This window comes from Podarcis erhardii (assembly GCF_964252035.2).
Source record: "Podarcis erhardii genome assembly, chromosome: 7".
NCBI classification, from domain to species: domain Eukaryota; kingdom Metazoa; phylum Chordata; class Lepidosauria; order Squamata; family Lacertidae; genus Podarcis; species Podarcis erhardii.
This window is the reverse complement of record NC_138511.1, coordinates 91,937,026-91,947,374: the sequence shown is the minus strand read 5'-3', so window position 1 is coordinate 91,947,374 and position 10,349 is coordinate 91,937,026. Positions and strand designations below refer to the sequence as shown.

Here is a 10,349-nt window from a genome sequence, read left to right as displayed (position 1 = left end):
AGCAAGGTTTTGACAATAAGAGTTTTCCTTTCAGTCCAAGCCAGACCTAAGATCAAAAATTGACCCGTGGAGAGAGGGGAGGGATCCCTAGAGAGTGTATCTTGCCAAATGTGGCTGGTCTTACTTCCTCGAGTTGGCTATATATCTGACGTTACCTTTTTACCATGCGTGGCTTTCCTCTGCCTTGCAGACACAGTGTAGTCTGGGTTGTGCAAAAGGAAACAATTTCAGAAGAAGGGAAGGCAGGTGTATGATTAGCCCGACAGACGAAAAGGTTAACATGAATGGCCTTTTGATCTCTCCCAGGGCCCACAATGCTTAAGAGCAGGAGTCAGCAACCTTTTTCAGCCGTGGGCTGGTCCACCACCCCTCAGACCACATGGTGGGCCGGACTATATTTTGGAAAACAACAATGAATGAATTCCTATGCCCCACAAATAACCCAGAGATGCATTTTAAGTAAAAGGACATGTTCTACTCATGTAAAAACACGCTGATTCCCGGGGGCCAAATTGAGAAGGCGATTGGGCCACATCCGGCCCCCAGGCCTTAGGTTGCCTACCCCTGCTTAAGAGGTTCCAAGTCTGTTTCTGAGATCTCCCTCGGATGAGCATTTGGGTACACAGCGAGGCCTTTGATTGCTCCCCCCTTCTTCCCAAGGCATGACCCAAAGCCCTAAGATTTTCAGTCTTCATTTTGCCCCCAATTGCCCGGGTTACTAAGACATCCAAGTTGCCGGGTTACCAAGACGCTCCAGTTGCCCAGGTTACAAAGAGAGGTCCAAGTTGCCTGGGTTACCATGCCAGGTTATCAAAGATGCCCAGGATGTCACCCAGCCTTGAGTGAGGCGGCCCGGCTGCCAAGATGCTCCCACTGCCCACCACGCGGCGGTGCCAGCCTTGCCCTGCGTTGACTAACACTGCGCTCCGCTCAGGGTTGCCTAGATGCCCAGCCTGGAGCCAAACTCCCCTGGGAATTGAAGTTCATTCTGGCAGACGCAGAGTTGTGCCAAGTTGCGATCTCTATCTTCCCCTGGCTCACGTCAGGTTGCCCCTGGCAACAGCATCCCTGGGGGGAAGGAGAGGCGGCGGGTACCAGCCCAAGGCTATCCCGGCCCCGCCCTGTCCCTTTCCCCAGCCCGCCAGCCAACCAGAGGCCTCCCCCGGCTGCCTTTCAAGGCTCCCCGCCCAATGGGGTGGCTCCAGAGGCGGTGCAGTGGGGGGGGGGTCCGCAGCCCCAGGCTGAGAGGGCGGGGCTCCATCCTGCGCGCTGGGCTTGTTGCTGATGAGGGAGGACTGGGAGGCAGGAGTCTGGGACAGGAGGAGAAACAGGTAAAAAAAGATTTGGGGGCGGCAGGGGGGAGCTGTTGCGATCTGGGGGGTCGCTGGGAAGCTCCAAAAAGTGAGTCTTCATTAAAAGAAGAATTGTTGAAAAAATTACTGTTTGATTTGAGAGCGGAAATGAGCAGGTAAACTTCAAAGGCGGCGCATCATCCCTTCGGCATTGTGGTCTTGCAACAGCGCTGGCCTTTTGGCCCTTTCCGTTCCAGCCTCTAAGAAACTTCAGCCTTTTATTTCGTTGCGTTTTTGCGCCGCGCGCTCTGCCTGAATCCCGGAGCCGTTTCTGCGCTGCGTCAGGGAGTTGCCAAAAATCTCCTCCACCAACCTGTTGTTTATTCTCTTCTGTCGGGAACTGCGAGCGAACGGGCAAAGTTCTTGATGGTTCCCCCCCCCCCCCCCGTTATAAAAGAGGCGGATTGTGCGTCGTGCGCCTTGGAGAGGGGAGATGGGGCGCCTTGGATCTGAAACTGAATAGAGGGGGACAGTGGCGTAGCGTGGGTTGTCAGCACCCGGGGCAAGGCAAGTAATTTGCGCCCCCTAACCCGTGGATTTGCGCCCCCTAACCCGTGGATTTGCGCCCCCTAACCCGTGGATTTGCGCCCCCTAACCCTAACCCCCAGATGTTGCGCCTGGTGCGGCTGGCCCCCCCTGCACCCCCCACGCTACGCCACTGGAGGGGGAGTCTAGAGGGAGATTCGGGGGCTGAATGGATGGTGGGTGAGGAGGAGGAGGAGTGTGTTTGTGTCAGATGCGGGGATCTGGAGCAGGTCTCTAGAGGTTTCCCTGGGATTAATTCTGGATACGAGTGATCGGGGAACAGGTGCTTCTGAGGGTCCAAGCGGAGGCTGGAATTAGGGGGCTGGAGCAGAATCATAGAGTTGAAAGGGACTACCAAGGGTCATCTAGTCCAACCCCCTGAAATGCAGGGAGTGGTGTGGATGGTTTTGAAATGACCACAGGAATGGGGAATCGTGAAGTTGCCAGAGTTAATCTGCTGTTTATCAGTGTTCATCTATTCATTTTAATGAATAGGCTGCATTTTAATATTTTAATGTTTCAATATTTTAATGCTGTATTTTAATCTTGTTTTTAAGTTGTATTCATTCAACTTGTTTTTATTATTGCTTGTCTGCCGCCCTGAGCCCGGCCTTGGCTGGGGAGGGCGGGGTATAAATAAAAATTATTATTATTATTATTATTATTTCCCTGAGGTGCATACGTGGTTTTCTCCCCCTCCCCATTTAATCTCTACAACAGCCCTGTGAGGTAGGCGAGGCCGAGAGATGGCCCAAGGGCACCCAGTGAGCTTTGTGCCTGAGAGGAGATTTGAACCCAAGCCTCTGATACTCTAACCCAGGCATAGGCAAACTCGGCCCTCCAGATGTTTTGGACGACAATTCCCATCATCCCTGACCACTGGTCCTGTTAGCTAGGGATCATGGAAGCTGTAGTCTCAAAACATCTGGAGGGCTGAATTTGCCTTTGCCTGCTCTAACCAATGCACCCTTGTGGTCTCTTCCAAAAAAGATTCCACCTAAACATTAGGAAGAACTTCCTGACAGTAAGAGCTGTTTGACAGTGGAATTTGCTGCCAAGGAGTGTGGTGGAGTCTCCTTCTTTGGAGGTCTTTAAGCAGAGGCTTGACAACCATATGTCAGGAGTGCTCTGATGGTGTTTCCTGCTTGGCAGGGGGTTGGACTCGATGGCCCTGGTGGTCTCTCCCAACTCTAGGATTCTAGGTCACTCCCAGACAAACTGGGGAGCGTTCATCTCGATTTGCTTACTCCAAATTTACAGGGGGGTTAAGGGGCACCATCTGCTTATTGCGCATTTGTTTTGATTTGTTTGCAAGTAGGTTACACAACATGGTGTCAACCCACTAGAACGATAGAACTGTAGCGTTGGAAGGGGCACCAGTGATCATCCAGTCCAACCCCTTGACGTGCAAGAATGATTGCTAAGGAATTGCAAGGAGTTGGACTAGATGACCCTTGTGGTCCCTTCCAACCCTGAAATTCTATGATCTATGAATCCCTGACCAACTTGTGCTCTATAACCTCCAAGAGAGAGTCTGTTCCATGGCTGAACAGCTCTTACTGTCAGAAAGTCCTTCCTAATGTTTAGTCAAAATCTGCTCCCGTCTAGAGTAGCGGAAAGGAAGCTTGCTCCATCTCCCATGTGTCAAATCTACAGGTGTTTGAAAATGCTGTCATGTCACCTCCAGGCCTGGACATGCAACTCCTCAACTGTTCCTCATCAGGCTTGATCATCTTCCTCACCCTCCTCAGCACACCTTCCAGCTTGTCGATATCCTCCCTAAATTGTGGCGCCCAGAACAGGACACAGGACTCCGGGTGTGGTCTGACCAAGGCAGAATAGAGCAAAACTATTACTTCCCTTGGTCTGGGCACTAGACTTCTGTTGAAGTATTGCCATTCCCTGCTTCCCAGAGCATTTTCACCATCACTTTCCTTCCTGCAAAATGTTTGGGTTTTGTTTTGTTTTGTTTTGTTTTGTAAATGAGCTTGTTCAAAGAGCATCAGTTCCACCTTAATTGTGCAACACGAATTTGCTGGTGTTTGATTGAATCCCACTTGGAAAATAGTGACAGTCTTGAAGTCCCCATATGTTTTCCCTTCCACCTGAAGATTCCCAGAATACCCAGACATTTTGAAATGCAGACCGGTAAACCCTTTTCTGCTGCTTGGTTCTGTTTACAAGCTCTGATTTTACACGGTTTGCAGCTGACCTCTTGCAAAGTGCATCTGGAGACAGATGGAGGGAGCTCTTTGAGCACATCACCTCTTGCAAGGGCATTGTGTTTACCTTCACTGCCGCAAGAAACGTTTCAGAAAACTCACAAAGGAATCGAGACCGGCACAAAGCTGTTTTGCAGCGCTGAGATTGTGAAGCTCGAAAGCAAGTGGGAGGGTGGCTAGCCTGGTCTTTTTTTGGAAGGGTTCGTTGGCTGTGTGAAAAATGTAAAGGTGGCAAATCTGTGTTTTTCATTTGAGAGGCAGCAAATAGAGTTGGAGGCTGGTGTCAAAGCTTTGTAAAACAGGTGCGTGTGGAGGGCTGAGTGCCCCCCTTCTCCTTGGTTTTGAAAGAATCAGTGAGTTGATTCTGTTTGTGACCATGATCTGACTAGTGTGGGGTAATGTGGCGCTGCGGTCTAAACCCCTGAGCCTCTTGGGCTTGCCGATCGGAAGGTTGGTGGTTCGAATCCCCACAACGGGGTGAGCTCCCGTTGCTCTGTCCCAGCTCCTGCCAACTTAGCAGTTTGAAAGCACACCAGTGCAAGTAGATAAATAGGTACCACTGCGGCGGGAAGGTAAACAGCGTTTCCATGTGCTGCTCTGGTTTCCATCACAGTGTCCTGTTGCGCCAGAAGCGGTTTAGTCCTGCTGGCCACATGACCTGGAAAGCTGTCTGTGGACAAACGCCGGCTGCCTCGGCCTGAAAGCGAGATGAGCGCCGCAACCCCAGAGTCACCTTTGACTGGACTTAACCATCCAGGGGTCCTTTACCTTTTTTTACCTTTGATGGTTGGAGTGTTGGACTAGGAGACCAGGGTTCAAATCTCCACTCAGCTATGTAGCACACTGGGCGATCTTGGGGGACTCGCTGTCTCTCAGCCTAAACTACCTCGCAGGACTGTTGTGAGGCTAGAAATGGGAAGAGCGAGAACCACGGGTGCCTTGCTGAGCTTGTAGAGGAAAATGAGATATCAGCATCGTAATGAATGAGAAGCAATTGCCATTGTTAGAGAGCCAGTGTGGTGTAGTGGTTAAGAGCGGTAGTCTCGTAATCTGGGGAACCAGGTTCGCGTCTCTGCTCCTCCACATGCAGCTGCTGGGTGTCCTTGGGCCAGTCACACTTCTTTGAAGTCTCTCAGCCCCACTTGTTGTGGGGGAGGAAGGGAAAGGAGAATGTCAGCCACTTTGAGACTCCTTAAAGGGAGTGAAAGGCGGGATATCAAATCCAAACTCTTCTTCTTCTTCTAATAATAATAATAATAATAATAATAATAATAATAATAATAATTTATTATTTATACCCGCCTATCTGGCTGTGTTTTCCTCGCTACTCTGGGTGGCTTCCAACAAAATATTAAAATACAACAGTCCTTCCCTGAACAGGGCTGCCTTCAGATGTTTTCTAAAAGTCAGGTAGTTGTTTATTTCCTTGACAACTGCTGGGAGGGTGTTCCACAGGGCAGGTGCCACCACCAAGAAGGCCCTCCACCTGGTTCCCTGTAACCTCACTTCTCGCAGTGAGGGAACTGCCAGAAGGCCCTTGGAGCTGGACCTCAGGGTCTGGGCTAAACAATGGGGGTGGAGATGCTCCTTCAGGTATACTGGAAGGAATTCCCTTCTGGGATGGCAGTAACCATGACTAGCCAAGAGATATTTTGCTCTTTTAAGCATGTGGTAGCTTGCGGTCCACAAATTCTACCCGGGAATCCCCTTCGCTGTGACATATTGCAAGGAATTGGAGGGGGGAATCTCTGGGCTCCCCAGATACCGATTCACTGGCACTCCTAAATGTTTTGGAGGGACCTCAGCCTTTAGAAATACTGGTGTAAACCTTGCAGGCTCACCTTCCTTGTCTCAGTCCCCTCTTAGGGTTCTGCTACTTTTAAAATGAGGCTGCATTTTAAATTGCATTTTAACCTGTATTTTAAATTGGGTTTTTTTCTATTATGTTTTTACTGTAATTTTACTGGTGTTAGCCGCCCTGAGCCCGGCTCTGGCTGGGGAGGGCGGGGTATAAATAAATTTTATTATTACTATTATTATTATTATTATTATTATTATTATTATTAAAAGCCTGTTCTTACCATAATCAAATAGCCCTATGAACCTAAGAACCTAGATAGACTGTCTTTGGAGCTGGAGGTTAGAACATAAGAAGACTCTGGCTGCTGGATCAGATCAGTGGCCTGTCTAGTCCAACACCCTGTTGTCACAGTGGCCAATCAGACGCCCCGAGGGGAAAGTGGCAGGCAGGATTCGAACACAAGAGCGGCACTCTCCCCCTCCTGCCTTTTCCAGCAGCAGAGGTGCTGCACAGCCACTGTGGTTGGCGGCCATGCGTAGCCTTGCCCTCCGCGAACAACAAAGCTTGTAATTGCCTGGATAAATCTTCCTTGGATCTCTTCACTTGCCTTTTAATTTTAGCTAGGAGCCATTAGGGAACGGATGCATTAAGTGGCTGCTTGCAAAGTCTTCCGCCAATTAGCGCTGGATAAAAGTGAGCCCTTTGTCACTGGCAGTTACAAGACTGCTCTGCTCATTAAGGAAAGGGGCCCTCCTGGACGCCTGAACCGCGCAGGATTGAAGCGCTTGGGTACCTCGTAGAAAGGAGATTTGCATTTGCACCCATGCGATGACACTCCAGTTGGCAGCGGGTCTTGAACCCGTGTCCTTAGGGACGTTTGACGGGCACTTTGCCTGCGTGCCGCTGCCCCTCTCTGTTCCAGAGGGAGATTGGCTGGACCACAAAGGAAACCACTTAGCAGCAGGGCCAGACCAGGTCATGTAGCAGACGCAGAGGAAACAGGTCGAGGAAGGGCTGTGGGTCAGCGAGAGAGCATGCAGAAGGTCCAAGTTCAATCCTCGACAGCGTCTCTGGGAGAGGAGCCTCGTCCCAAGCCCTGCTGCCGGCCAGTGCAGACAGTACTGAGCCGGGTGGACCCAATGATCTGACTAATAATAATAATAATAATAATAATATATTATTTATACCCCGCCCATCTGGCTGGGTTTGCCCAGCCACTCTGGGCGGCTTCCAACAAAACACTAAAATACAATAACCTATTAAACATTAAAAGCTTCCCTAAACAGGGCTGCCTTCAGATGTCTTCTAAAAGTTTTTCTAAAAGTTATTTTTCTCTTTGACATCTGGTGGGAGGGCGTTCCACAGGGCAGGCGCCACCACCGAGAAGGCCCTCTGCCTGGTTCCCTGTAACTTGGCTTCTCACAGTGAGGGAACCGCCAGAAGGCCCTCAGCACTGGACCTCAGTGTTTGGGCTGAACAATGGGGGTGGAGACACTCCTTCAGGTATACTGGACCGAGGCCATTTAGGGCTTTCAAGGTCAGCACCAACACTTTGAATTGTGCTCTGAAATGTCCTGGGAGCCAATGTAGGTCTTTCAAGACCGGTGTTATATGGTCTCGGTGGCCACTCCCAGTCACCAGTCTGGCTGCCGCATTCTGGATTAATTGTAGTTTCCGGGTCACCTTCAAAGGTAGCCCCACGTAGAGCGCATGGCAGTAGTCCAAGTGGGAGATAACCAGAGCATGCACCACTCTGGCAAGACAGTCTGCAGGCAAGGAGGGTCTCATCCTGCGTACCAGGTGGAGCTCGTAGACAGCTGCCCTGGACGCAGAATTGACCTGTGCCTCCATGGACAGCTGTGAGTCCAGAATGACTCCCAGGCTGCGCACCTGGTCCTTCAGGGGCTTGGTATTGTTGTAAACAAAAATTGCCCTTTCCCCTTATGGGGGACACAAGAGCCCATATAGAGTCCTTACATAGGTTCCCTATTGGTAGGAGAAAATAACAGAGGGCAGCCAGAGAATATTGAGAAGCAAAGCCGCTAGTAAGCCTGATCTTTATTGATTTGTTGCAATAAGGTGCTCCCCTCACACGCAGGAAAGGAGGAGGAACCTAGAACAATGGCGTGCAAGGCCTTATAAAGACTTTTGAAATTGCCACCCTGTAGATCAAGACCACCCCCAGATACATCATACATACATCACAGAAAGGGCGGTCTATAGCAGAAATCTGAGTGCATTGTTTATCTCCTGTCTGACAGGTTACCTATTAATGCTCACTTGATTGGATACCTTGGGGAGCCTGGCCAGTCTTTTGTAATGATAAATACTTAGTTCCTGGGCCAGGTCACAGGCTCACACCCTATTCATATCTTAAATTTGCCCTTAAGACAGGATTTGTGAGGAAAGAGACAATGGGGAGGTTTCCCACTTTGACCTTGCAGAGAAAACATTGGCTCAGTTTAGGAATCAAAATGGTTCCAGGTCAGTCTTCCTGTGCTGACATATGTACGTGCTTGGTTGCTACGCTTATGAACCTTACCATATATCTAAGACCTCAAAGGGGCGTGGGTGGCGCTGTGGGTTAAACCACAGAGCCTCGGAAATGACAATCAGAAGGTCGGCGGTTCGAATCCCCGCGACAGGGTGAGCTCCCGTTGCTCTGTCCCTGCTTCTGCCAACCTAGCAGTTAGAGAGCACATCAAAGTGCAAGTAGATAAATAGGTACCGCTCCAGCGGGAAGGTAAACGGCGTTTCCGTGCGCTGCTCTGGTTCGCCAGAAGCGGCTTAGTCCTGCTGGCCACACGACCCGGAAGCTGTACGCCTGCTTCCTCGGCCAGTAAAGCGAGATGAGCGCCACAACCCCAGAGTCGGCCACGACTGGACCTAATGGTCAGGGGTCCCTTTACCTTTAAGACCTCAAAATTCCTATCACGGTACCAGTGTGTTTCCTGTACTGCTGAGCTAGGGATGGGTTTACAGTTTAAGATGTGTGCAGCCAAAAACAGAGGACTCTGTCCGTACGTCACGCTGGACGGCAGAGGAGCAGGGCTCATTTCGAGACTGGTATCCTGTTCCATAATTGCAGCAGCCCAGGGGACTGTGAGATGGAGGGGCATCTATAGTAATAGCATTATTCCCACTTTCCGATGCCAGAAGATCTGAAAGGTTATATCGACGAGAGAGATGGGGCAGAGGAGAAGTCTTGTTAAACTGTCAGGCGTTTGGCCTCCCCGCCTAATGGGTTGTGAAGGCTCCGGGCTCTAATGGGTTTGAGATCCTTCTTGCTCTCCACCCCCCACAACTGACCTGTTCTCCTCCTCCCTCCCCCAGTGTAAGAGGGACCGAAGGGAAGCTGAAAGGCTCCGATGAGTCATGCTCAATAGCTTTGGCCAAATCTGATGTTGTGCTTTCAGTCAGCCGTGAGGCATTAACCAGCAGGCAGGTCCTTGACGAAGGGGAAACTGAGTCACGGCTGAGGTGCTGCAGTTCTGAGAGTCTATGTTGCTTCAAGGGCCAGCATTTTGCAAGTGGGGTTTGAGTCAGTGCGTATCTGGGAAATTCAAGTGTGCACAGGTTTTTTTTTTAAAAGGAGTGGACTGTTTGCACTTAGGAAAGTCATGGGGAAATACATTGAAAAGTGTGGGGCAAACAAGCGACGAATGCAAAGGTGTACGAACATCCCTGCAAGGAAATTGGGATGAGTAAACCTTGTCATCTATCCTCCATGCGAGCAGTAAGAGCTGTTTGACAGTGGAATTTGCTGCCAAGGAGTGTGGTGGAGTCTCCTTCTTTGGAGGTCTTTAAGCAGAGGCTTGACAACCATATGTCAGGAGTGCTCTGATGGTGTTTCCTGCTTGGCAGGGGGTTGGACTCGATGGCCCTTGTGGTCTCTTCCAACTCTAGGATTCTATGAAATCAGGAAGAATGCTCTCTAAGGCAGGGGGTGGATCTACATGGGGGGGGGAATGCTATAAAGAAGTCATCAATTAAATCGTTATAACCAAAGGAAAAAAGCGCTATGTAAAATCACATGGGAAAGTTTTGTGCTCTACAGTGCCTCCTGGTGTTGCATGTTTATAATGCATTCAAAATGCTGGGGTTTTTTTTTTAACTGAGTCCAGGGTGTAGTCTGGCCTCCATGTGAGGTTTTTGGGCAAGCAAATTGGGATGGAGCAACTGAAATAGAAGTGATTCATGACACAGAGAAAGTAGAGAGGGAAAAGTGATTCTCCCTCTCAGCACTAGAACTTGTGGACATCCAGTGAAGCTGAGCATTGGGAGATTCAGGGCAGGGGAAAGCAAGTCCTTCTTCACACAGCACAGAGTTGAACTACGGAACTCCCTGCCACAGGAGGCAGCGATGGCCGTTGACTTGGACAGTTTTAAAGGAGGGTCAGCCAAATCCATGGGGGAAAGAGCTGTCAGTGGCTGCTTTCAAGCCTCCAT

At 50.1% G+C, this 10,349-nt stretch overlaps 1 protein-coding gene across 1 annotated transcript in view; it reads left to right on the top strand.

Annotated features, from left to right (window-relative positions):
* The first annotated feature begins 1,224 nt into the window (after positions 1 to 1,224).
* Positions 1,225 to 10,349, top strand: part of LOC309346082 (synaptosomal-associated protein 25-like) — a 32,450-nt gene continuing 23,325 nt past the window's right edge. The window contains exon 1 of the mRNA XM_081869763.1: positions 1,225 to 1,331. The gene's annotated coding sequence lies outside the window, so the exon portion shown is untranslated. The remainder of the gene's footprint in view (positions 1,332 to 10,349) is intronic.